Source organism: Telmatherina bonti, assembly GCF_933228915.1.
Source record: "Telmatherina bonti genome assembly, chromosome: 18".
In the NCBI taxonomy this organism is placed as follows: Eukaryota; Metazoa; Chordata; class Actinopteri; order Atheriniformes; family Telmatherinidae; genus Telmatherina; species Telmatherina bonti.
The window spans coordinates 32,526,785-32,538,875 of NC_136616.1; positions in this window are offsets into that span (position 1 = coordinate 32,526,785).

The following is a 12,091-nucleotide window of genomic DNA, read 5'->3' on the forward strand; positions in this document are numbered from 1 at the left end:
AGCTATCTACTTATCCATCCACCCATCCATCCATTTATCCATCCATCTATCCATCCATCCATCAATGTATTTATCCATCCATCAACTCATCAAGCTATCTATTTATCTATCCATTCATCCATCCAGCCATCAATCCATCCATCAAGCTATCAATCCATCTATTTATCAATCTATCCATCAATCCACTCATCAAGCTATCTATTTATCATCCATCCATCCATCAAGCTATCTATCCATCTCTCTCTCTCCTTCTCAATATATATATACATATACACACACACAAACACACACACATATATATATATATATATATATATATATATATATATGTATATATATGTATATATATATATATATATATATATATATATATATATATATATATATATATATATATATATATATATATATATATGCATGTATATATGCCAGCTAAGGGTTCAAGGTATTTTATTTTACACTGATAGTCCAAGCACATTGGAAATCTTCTGCATTTAAATGGATAACAGACATTTCTGACAGGTTACATTGATATGAAGCAGTTTTGAGCATAATCTGCTCCCATTCTGCTGAGTCTGTTACCTTTTATGTTTAAATGTGTCTCTGTCTGTAGCTATTCACTCCGCATCGAGTCCATGTTGTTGAAGGAGGAGTTCCCTGGTTCCTGTGAGGTCATCAAACAGAACATTAAAACCCTTCGCTCCGCCATCAGAGGTAAAAACTTTATTTCTCTTACCATTTAAATACCGGTTTGTTTTTGCCTTTCGTCATCATTACTTATTTTTTTAAGATCCATAATTACGTAACTCCTACAAGAGTTTTATGATGATTAAAATATTGACAGTGTCGGCTGTGGCTCACATCTGTCTGAAAATCCATATTTATCCAAAGCTGGTATAAGATTGTGTCACATAAGAATCAGAAGATCGGTTTGCTGTCCAACCTGTTAACCCTGTCTGTAGCTGTCTGATGTTATCAAGGAAAGGCTGAACAATAAAACCACTAAACATCTGTTTGTTGTCTGTCACTTCCATTTAAACTCTTCCTGATTAAACCTAGTTTGTAGCCAACATGGTCAGGTCAGGTAAAATTATTTATTATTTAATTTAGACTTTAAAAAACTTCAAATAAAAACTACTGAAATGCAGCTGAGATCAGGCTGATCACCCCAAGTCTAAACGGATGATCTGGTTTTATGCCTGAACATCAGAATGAGCTCTAAATCTTCAGCGGCTCATTAGTAAAGCCTCATTAATAAAACCATTACAGACAACAGCTGTTATTCATACCGCCTACAAATTCATGGAAACTAATGACAAGAAACAAAAGATGTGAAGAATCACAAGGATAGTTTTGTTTTACATCTGGTCTGAAGACGCATAGATTAGCATGATTTATCATAGATTATCATGGATTATCACCTGGTATTCTGTCCTAAATATCAGTCACTTTGCAGTAAATGTTAGTTTTTTGTCTCACATAATGAATGTTATCTTTTTTTTACCGATCTACTTCCCTGATTCTCGCTTTATGGCTTTACATGCCACAATGAGACGTGATGCAGAATTAGCTGCCAATAACACCATAAAAGTCGTGCATAATAAACATCAACTTCCAGAGACGTTGCAGAGGTGCGGAGTGAGACGAACTAACACCTCAAGTATTTTTAGCAGTGTGTGTGTGAATGTGCTGAACTGTTAACTACCCCCCCATCTGCTTGCACTTGCAGTGATAACACATTTTAGCATTTTAAACTCACTTTTCCTTATCGTGCACATTCAACCCCCCTCTCTCTTCTGTCTGTCTCTTTGTCATCCAGAGTTAATGTGCTGTTCGGAGCTCCATGCTGTTCTCCACTTGGTGCTGCAGGCCGGAAACATCCTCAATGATGTGAGTGGGTTGAAAAACAAAGGCATTCATGAGTGATTAGACAAGGAAGACAGAAATGAAGCCATAAATCTATTTCAGGCTGGTTCTTAGAATAATTTAGTTGTAATACGGCGGACTTTATTCTCTCTCTGCTGTTGAGGAACAAATGAACACGACTGCTTGTGTTGGAAAGCCGATGTACAAAAATCCCTTATTTAAATCAAATCAAATCAAACTTTATTTGTATGGCACTTTTTATACAAAAGCATATCAAAGTGCTTAACATTAAAAAATTAAAAACAGTTTCACATTTAAAAACACACACATGTTATCCACACACACACACAAACCAACCCTTTCCCTGACCATTGATGCCGAAGTAAAAACTAATAACTTTAGGTTTCTGTTATCTGTATCTGGCTTGACATGTCCATGTCAGGAGCCACATGAGTGACCAATAGAGATGCAGCCATAGGAAACACCCAGGCCAGAGTAGGCCAGGGTCCACACCACAGCCATATGGCTGCAGTGCAGGACCCCTACCAACATCCCCGGCAGGATGGGCCACAACTGCCCCACCGGTCAAACAGGTGCAGCCCCCAACACGGAGGATCCCCATGTGGAAGAAGAAAACACTGGAGCTAAAAGGTTAAAAAAGAATAAATAAAAACACACAAGATAAAATAACTAAATCAATAATTCTGTAAAATTATTATTAACAATAAGATTAAACCTGAGTAATATAAATAATAAAATAAAAATAATAAACAGTACATAAAATATGTCATAAAATTAGGTGATATATCGTAAATAAACTGAAAATGAATTAAAAATAACTAAATAAACAGACAAATACGAAAAGAAAAAAAAATCAAGTAAAAAAAAGTTTTTAAATTTAAAGCTCAATATGAGAAAGTTAGACAACAAAAAGTCCACTAACCAACTGATTTGATGATCCCTTTTTCAGCTGGTTGTATTACCCCTCACACCCCCAGTCTGGTTAATCTCAAGACATAACACAGAGATGGCCCTGACAGTAGCAGACAGGGAATCCTTCAGAGAATTACTGCATGTTTAGCACTTTTTAAAACACTGAAATCGTCTACAAGGCTGAATAATCTAAGTCTTTGCAACTAGAAGTAGTTTTTCTTCTCACAGATTTCCAGAAATGTGTTTTTTACATGAATAAATCCTGCATTTGGTGCCTCATATGACCAGCCTGGGGGATTAATGTTGTTAACTATAACCTCTACTTTGTTTCAGCTGCTTTGGCTTGAATTCTTTCACTTCGTCACTGATGCCAAACAATAATGTTCATCAGCGTGTTTTGACTTTGTTGTGCAGCAGCTAAAATATGGAGGTTTACCTGGACAGGGATCCAAACAAGCAACTGAAAAGAGAAAAAAAAGAGTCTCTGTCAGAAAACAACGGAAACCTGAATCCAGTCTAATTAAAATATATCACTTGGCATCCTTATGTCAGCCTCAGTCGGACTAGCTGCACAACTATATTTCAGTGTAAAAAGCGTAAATGTTGCGAATTCTGTTTCATTATGTCGCTTCTGACCACACAAACCAAAACCTGACATGTTGAGCTGCTTCATGGTGATGTTGAAGAACCTCGTCATGTCAATGACTCAGTGCTTTACAGAAAGTTGAAATCCCTTTCATTACAACTTTACAAATACTTTTCCTCACATTCATCACACATGCACAACAGCCGATGTCGCTCTCACCCTCAAACCTTTCGAAGCAGCGAGTCGATGCCGTAGCAGACATGTATTGGCCTCAGCTGCACCACCCTAAGGCCGCACTGCAATGTAGAAGAATTAACATTAAATAAGAGGAGCTGAATCAAATCGAATTAAAGCCAACAGCTTTATAAAGTTAAAACAAATCCCGTACACTGGTTACATCCACCAGTGAAAGCAGGGCACTTATGGGAAATATCCAGTGAAAAGTCCTAACACCATGATGTTCAGTTTAACTGTTGTGTTCTGTGTGTTACAGGGAGGCTACGCAGGAAACGCCGTTGGCTACAAGTTGTCTTCCCTTCTGTCTCTCGCCGACACAAAGGCCAACAAGCCGGGCATAAACCTGCTGCACTTTGTCGCTCTGGTCAGTAACCGGAGGATTGATCGAGTCGTGTATTTAACCTCTTCTTCAGCATAACCGTCATGATATATCTGCAGTACAGAAGATGTTTGTACATGCTAGGTAGCGGCGATGCTAACATGTAGCGTAGCAGCATGACTGGTAGAAACCATAGACTGTATATAGAGATGGACGGAGCCTCCGTGACGTCACCCATAGGTTTCTGAAGAGCTGAATTGAAGCTCGGTGGGCGGTTCCTATCATCGCCATCTTGGTAGGGGCATGTGCGTCGTCTCGTCCAAAAAATACAAATATGGGCAAAGAGGTGGAGCTGAGAAGGGGGCTGTTAGCGTCATGGTGGATGATTGACATCGAGCGAACTCTGAGCTTTCTGTAGCTAAGAGTTAACTGAGCTAAACCAGAGCTAACCAAGCTAAACCGGAGCTAAGCAGCTAACGGAAGTTAAGTCACGTTGTTAACCGGCTAAAAACCGCGGTTGTTCTACGTTCTTCTTACTTGGAGTGGGAGATCAGGTACCTGTCAATCAAAAGGACATGTCCCTAAATATGCCAGATTTCAAGATCATCATGGTGGATGATTGACATCGAGCAAACTCCGAACGTTATGCAGCTAAGAGCTAACCAAGCTAACCCGGAGATGACAGGAGCTAACGGAGATAAGCAGGCTAAAGCTAAGTCACGTTGTAACCAGCTAAAAACCGCAGTTGTTCTACATTCTTCTTACTTGAAGCGTTAGATCACTTACCTGTCAATCAAAAAGACACACCCCTAAATATGCCGAACTTCGAGATTAAATTACTTTTAAACAGGTGAGTTAGAAAAAAAATTACTCCCTCCCACAGTTGTCATGAAGGTAAACCTGACCTATTAAACCTAAAATGGATTTTTGAACCAGGCTGTAAACATGTTTATTCCTGCTGTGAAGTTGGTCTTTTTAACATGGGAGTCTATGGGGATTTGCTCTGTTTTGGAGCCCCTAGTGGATGAAGGGGGAACTGCAGTTTTATGCACTTCCACATAGGCTTCACTTTTAACCACCGAAGGCTCCGTCCATCTTTCATATACGGTCTATGGTAGAAACTCAGCTTAAAGGACTTTAACAGGCATCAGTATCCAAACCAAATACAAAACACACCTCAAGCAGATAACATGATGACACCACTGTCCACTACAGGGTCTCCTCGCCACACAAATAAGGGTTGTGTCCAAATGTCCACCCAATGAGGAGATTATTTTCTCCTCATTGCAGATCATGTGACTACCGGCTGTCACCAAGGCAACCACCACGTGTCGTTCCAAATCTAATCCAAACTTGTGTGAAGAAAAATGATTTTCTTCCATTGTAGTTTATTCTTTATTTGTTACAGATTTATTCGACCAATAAGTAAGTAAAATAAGTTATAGTTTAGATTACCCGGGCTCCTGTCGTCCAGGTTTTACTGATAGTAATTCAATTTTCTTCCAGGGGGAGATAATATTTACATTTTCTACTGTGTTCCAGGCAGATTTACTCTGACACTGGGTACGGCTACATTATATTTTTTTAATTCGGAATTAAATCATTCGGAATTAAATCATTCGGAATTAAATCATTCGGAGTTAATGTAATCTCTTACGAGTTTAGATTAAAACAATAATTCCGAATGAACATTTACATGATTAACGTCCTCACTTAATTTCTCTTCAGAGCGGCGGGTTGGGAAGGGTTCTGATTGGACAGAGGGAGCACGTGACGTATGACGTATACCGGAAATAAACAAAGTTGGCTCGCTGCTTCTCGTCTTTTCAGTCGTAACTTGTAAAAACTACATAATAAGCACCAGTTTCGCTGCTATTTTTAATATAAATGTGAAGTAGCAGCTCAACACCAGCATACTACTTCACTTTCTGCAGCAACTGAGAAGGAGAAGAAAGATAGACCACCGAACACGGGAGGCAAAACAATGCGCGTCATCGGGACAGGACAAGGTAACGAGCATGCTCAGAACGACCAGAATTAACTTAGAGCGGGATGAAGGTTTACATGACAGAGGAATTAAATAGTTTGGAATTAAAATGTAAATAAACCAGCTACTTACATCGAAATTAGGTTTAATTCCGAATAAAAATTTGCATTAGGAATTACATGTTTAAATTGTAATTTTTTGGTAGTTTAAAGCAGAATTAACTTTTATTTGTAATTAAACAGGAATTAAAACTCCCATGTAAGCTCAACAACAGTGACACATATCCTAATTCTGTAGGAATCTCTCATTTCTGGGCTTTCTGTTGAGACCAGGAATAAACATACACACCTTGCAGATGTGAAGATAAACTTTCAGACAGGAAAGAGAAAAACGGGCCTTGTGAAGAAGAGGTTAAAGTATTTGTGTAATTTCATTTTGACTGTGTGGCTCTTTGTGCAAAAATGATTTTCTTTCTTCTTTTCTCTTGTGCTTGTTTTGCAGTCGTGAAATTGTGTTGGATATTTTCTTTTTTTATTGTTCCGATGCAGTCGGAAGAGGTTGTTGTCAAAGATTTTGTGTAGTTTCCTGCATCTCCTGTGTATTTTTGTGTCTTCTTTTTGCATCTTTTTCTCCTTTTTGTGTCGTTTTTGCTTTGTGAAGTTGTCGACATCAACTCTTTGTTTCTGCTTTTCTTGTTTGTTTCGTCGCTCTTTGACCTCAACTCGGTGTCATTTTGTTTGTCTGTTGTCTTTTGTTACTCCGCCACAGTGCCTGTCTTCTGTCTGTGTCTGTGTTTGTGTTTAGATTTATTTTGGCAGGCAGTTTGTAGCAGGTTTGAATGTCCTTGTGGTTATTTTCCATCATCAATCTCATTGCGATTTGTATCGTGTTGCTCCTCTCGCTTTCGTATTGTAGTCTTTTGTCTCCGACAGGAACATATTTGAATGTTTCTTCTGTCCTCTGTGAGAATTAAATGATGTATAGACCTAAGGAAAAAGTAAAAGATGTTGCTTTTTGCATCCCATAATCAAATTAAACACAAACTCTAAAATTCATTGATGCTTTTCTTCCAGGAAGCTGAGAAAAAGGATGAAAATCTGTTGAAGTTTCCTCTCAAGTTGAGTAGCATCCAAGCTGCATCCAGGTAGATGTTTCCAGTCAGCCTCTCTAGTCTCATGTCTTTCTGCTCTGTCACCTTTTTATTTTGGTTTTTAAAGCTCCCAACAAGTCATTTAACTCATTGTTTTTGTTAGGATCTCTTTGGAAATGGTGGACGTTGAGCTGCAGTCGCTTAAAACTCGCACAGAATCCTTTGAGAGGAATATTAAGACAGACACACAGCTGCTGCAGGAGCTGGACAGCTTCCTTCAGGTAAAACACACTTGCATTGTTCGTCTGTCTGCCAAACATTTCATTCACTTATCAGCTTGGTTCAGTAAAGTGGACCTCACAACTTCCTAATAGTCAGGTCGCAACAGATATTATCCACTCTATTTAGCCACGCCCACTTCTAAACGTACGCGTCTTCCGGAGATGTGTTGACATTTGTGGTTGCTAGCTACTGCTAAGTACCTACATTGGAAAATGCTAGCTTAATTCAATTCAATTCAATTCAGCTTTATTTGTATAGCGTCACTTCACAACAATGTTGTCACAGGGCAGCTTACAAGCTTACAAAAAAAAAAGCCAAAACGGCTTTCATTATGTTTTTTTTTCTGTCTGTAAAGCGTCTTGAGATGGCATTGCCGTGATTTGACGCTATATAAATAAAGTTGAATTGATGTTAAAAGGTTGGATGGAGGAACCTTCATCTGATTAATTTACAGCTCTCAGACTTTTATGGTTATGCAAATGAAAGGTGTAGCTGGTTACAGGTGCCATGTCGCCTATCAAAGCACTTCCAGGATGGAGGACGGCGTCCTATACAGTCTTTTTCAGCCCCGTTTTGACAGTTTTGTTTGCTTTTGCACACAACTGGCTGCCCCACACTTCTGGTTAAACTACTTCATATACACTCAAGACAAGACATATCTTTTTAATCTTGCTTTTACTTAGTTTTATTTGTTTTCATGTTTTTTCTTGATGTTTTGTTTTTTATGTTGTTTTAATGTTTTTGTGTTTTGTTGTGAATTGCTTTGTGATTTTTACCTTGAAAGGCGCTATATAAATAAACCTTTACTTAGTTACTTACTGATTATTTGCTCATAATTTCTTTATCCAAACATTTAGTTTATAAATTATTATTGTTAAACCCGATCCACACATCCTCATGTTGCTCCATCATAGAGCGTTGGTCTGGTAACGCTTACATAATTTGGTAAGTTTATTAACCTTTATTGCAGTAAACGTTGCATGTATCAGTTTGGCTTGTAGACATCATGACCAAAAACAAAGGTCCTGGACTAGGATCTCGTACACATGTGTTGTAACCTACTCTTGAGGTAGTTTGTCATACTTGAACAGTAATTTAATGTTCAAGTCTTGTATTATTTTGTAAACATGAACAATAGAAATAATATTTCAACCATACAAGTATTACAAATCATTAACACTGACCCACAATATTCAGTCGGTTTCTTGCCATGGTCGATACAGATCTCACTGCTCTTTCTCTAGTTCTTGTGACACCCTCAAAGACACTAATACTTGTCATTGTTAAAGAGCTGTTATATATCAGTGACATGCAGGTGGAAATCACTATGGATCCAAGGACCAACCAGAAATCAATATGATGCAGCCCTTTTAAGCCTGTAAACTAAGGTGGATAACAGTTGTTTAAGATGATCCTTTGCCTCGCTGGGTCCACTTTCTGGTCCCAGATTTGTGTTAATTCCCAGCAGGCCAAGCGATACTGATACACAGCTTACATCTCTTCAAGCCCTAAAGACGATAATGTTGGTGCTTAATATCACCGCAAATGATCTGCGATGGCATCCGTTGTGTTTGGGCTCCAGGTTCACAGCGGTGGTTTTAAACCTTTTCAGCACTGACGAATAATTTCTCAGCCAAGCGCCCCCTAATGCAGAGCCATGAAATTACATTTTGGTAAGAGGGGCCACATGCAGAACAGTCTGACCCCCAGTGAGTTGAGCCAGTAAAATAACAGTATAATTACTTATAAATCATGAAATCTCCAAATTTTCTTTTTGTTTTGGTATAAAGAAGCACAAGATAGTTTTTATGAACTATCCTTCCTTATGGACCATGTCTGTTTGTGGATATTATAAAATGTTCTCCCCTCCTGAACTGGTCCTGTTGGAGGTTTCTGCCTGCTTAAAAAAGTTGCATCTCCACTGTCGGTACTGAACTGAACTGTATTTAGTACGATAAATAGCTTTGTGTTAAAACAACGCTACATAAGTTTCTGACCTTCGAACTGTCTGCTTTTGACTTGTTTTGATGGTACATTGAGATTCAGTCTTTACACACAGAACATAGTCTCAGGTCAAAACACGAGTCTACAACGTATAAAAACACAAAAGAGCAGAGGCTGCTGCAACCTGTTGGCTCATAAAGAAACCTGACAGCACGTTTGTTGTCTTTTAGAGTGTCATGTCGTCTCTACGCTCACTGGAAGGCAGTCGGAAGTTGCTAACGAAGGAAGGCAACGAGCTGATTGACTTCCTCTGCGAGGACAGCGAGACTTTCAGACTGGGCGACTGCTTCAGGATCTTCAACAGCTTCTGCACCAGATTTTCCAGCGCCGTTAAGGTACACGTGATAATTTAGACAGACATTCAAAGTTCAGCTTAAAAATGCTACTGATACAAGAGGTAAAACAGATTTTTTGGCAGGACTAAGCTTTTTCTTTACTTTGGTTGAATTAAATTGTGGGTCTGTTTCTTCTCTGCCAATATTACTTGCACTGGGGATTGTTCTTAGAGCTCAGTTCAGCAGACTTTAGAGATAACTCTGTTAATTAATTTAGAACTTGGTACATCCAGATATTTAACTAATGTGCCTTCTGTGTGTGAGCTCATACATAAGAGTTCAGTGATTAAAAAAGTAAAGTAACGTCACTTCTTGGCTCTGAAGGAAAACATGGAGAGGGAGGCAAAGGAGGCTGCTCGTCGCCAGAGAATACAGGAAGAGGATCATAAGAGGCATTCTTGGCCTGGAGGCGAGGAGGTAAGAAGAACGCACACTTAAAAGCAAACACACACCAAGTCCAGGACTTATAATGAGCCTCTGCTGTGTGGTACTGCTGTAGGTGGAGGGAGCATTTGCCTTGCGCTGCAGCAGTGAGACGAACGTGTCGCAACAGGATGATGCACAGTCCCTGCTGTATTCTCTTCTAAGCAGTTCACCCAAGCCTCGGACACGCTCGTGGAACCATACGCGCCAACAGCGAAGCCAAACCTCACCGTCCTGTGCAGCATCTATTGCTGCCGAACGTGATCTGAGTGAGTTACTGGGAATGTCAATCGAGTCCAAAGCTGCTCAGAGAAGAGGAAGCGGAAATGCAATGATACCTTTCCCATCAGCCTCACCGAAACTCCGGTTTTATTCAGGACTCTCTTCAGCTAAGACCACAACTCTCGGTCATATGGACTCACAAAGCCTCCCAGTACCTCCCAAAACCTCTTCCAGCCAAGAAAACACAAACCATACCACCTCCACTTACCTCAGCAACAAAGATGCCAATATTGCAAATAAAGTCATGGAGTCAAACCAACAATCTGGCAACAGCAACATTGGAAATAACCTTCTAGACCTAAATTGTAGCAGCCAGACAACAGCTCAAGCAGAAAAGACTGACACTGATAGAAAAGCTGAACACAGAACACCAGTTAAAAGTTTTAATAAGGTCACCAATCTGACCAACAATAGTGAAGCTGATTGCATCGGTCATCTCCAACAGGGCTCGGTAATCTCAGATTTAGAAGAAGAGGTATCGGACAAATCCCGAAAGCAGAAGGGGGAAAGTAAATCCAGAGAGACTGGGAATGCAGAGGAAGCGGTTGCGATGAGATCTTCATCACAAAGGGAGGAAAATGAAGAACAAGAAGACGTGGTGGTTGTATGGTGCGTGACGCGTGTATGTGAGGCCTCTGGTGAAAGCTCACAAGCACAAACAGATATGCATCAGCATGGGGGTGACAATCAGGCAGGATACCAGCAAACTTCCCCTTTCCCAGCCAATCAGCCCTCAGAGCTTCAGCTGACCAATAAGAGGCCAGAACCTGCACCCATCAGCTGCCAACCGGTGCCGGTTTCCCGCTGTAATGACTCATCACTCCATGTTTCTTCAGCCCCAGCCAATCAGAGGAAAGCAGCAGAAGTTTCAACCAATGAGGAGACTGATGTGTTACTTGTCCCAGAACAATCAAGTAACCATAAGAGTGAAAACAAGACCACCCTTCGGACTTCCACTGATGGAAAAGCAAAACGTTCAGCTTCGTCCAAACTAACTACGAAAAACTTTCCTACCTCTAAACCTGGGATGAAATCATTAAGCCCAAACATCCCCACCTCAGTTAGAAGGTCCAAGTCAGTAAGCACCCCAACCCAGTCTGAGATCCAGAATATGAAGCGAGTTGTGCCCATACGGACCAGTCGAGGCACTACATCCACAACCAAACATCCTGAAAAGTCTGCAGCCAGCCTGCGAAGGTCCTTCAGAACTCCAATGGCCACCAGTTTGACTCCTCCCAACAGCAGCCCCTCCCACAAGCAAGAGAGGCCGGCAACCGCTCATTCATCCCAACGATCTGGCCCCAACTCCAAAGAATTGAGAGACCAAAAGGCGTTGATCATTCAGGGATCTGCTCGAGACCAGAACCAGGGCTTGCAAAGAAAGCTGCCAAACTGGAAGCCCGTAACAAAACCTAAAACCCAAACAGAAGAAAAGTTATGTGTCTCCAAGCTGGCGGCACTCAGTCAAGGTGGACGAGAAGGTAGCGTGAGTGCTCCTGTTACTCCTTTGCACAAAGCCCAAACGCCTTCATCAACGCTGCGACCACATTTTGCTCAAAATACGGCATCGTCTTCTTTTAGACGAACCCACAGCACCCTTGCTTCCTCCTCTGCACACAACACTGGTTTCCCTAAATCTTCCACAAAAGATTCCTCCTCTGTCCCTTTAACTGTTGCCTCTGCAACGCCTACCAGCGCAGGGTCCCCAATACCCAAAACCAGAACACCAAATCCCCTCAACGTCCGC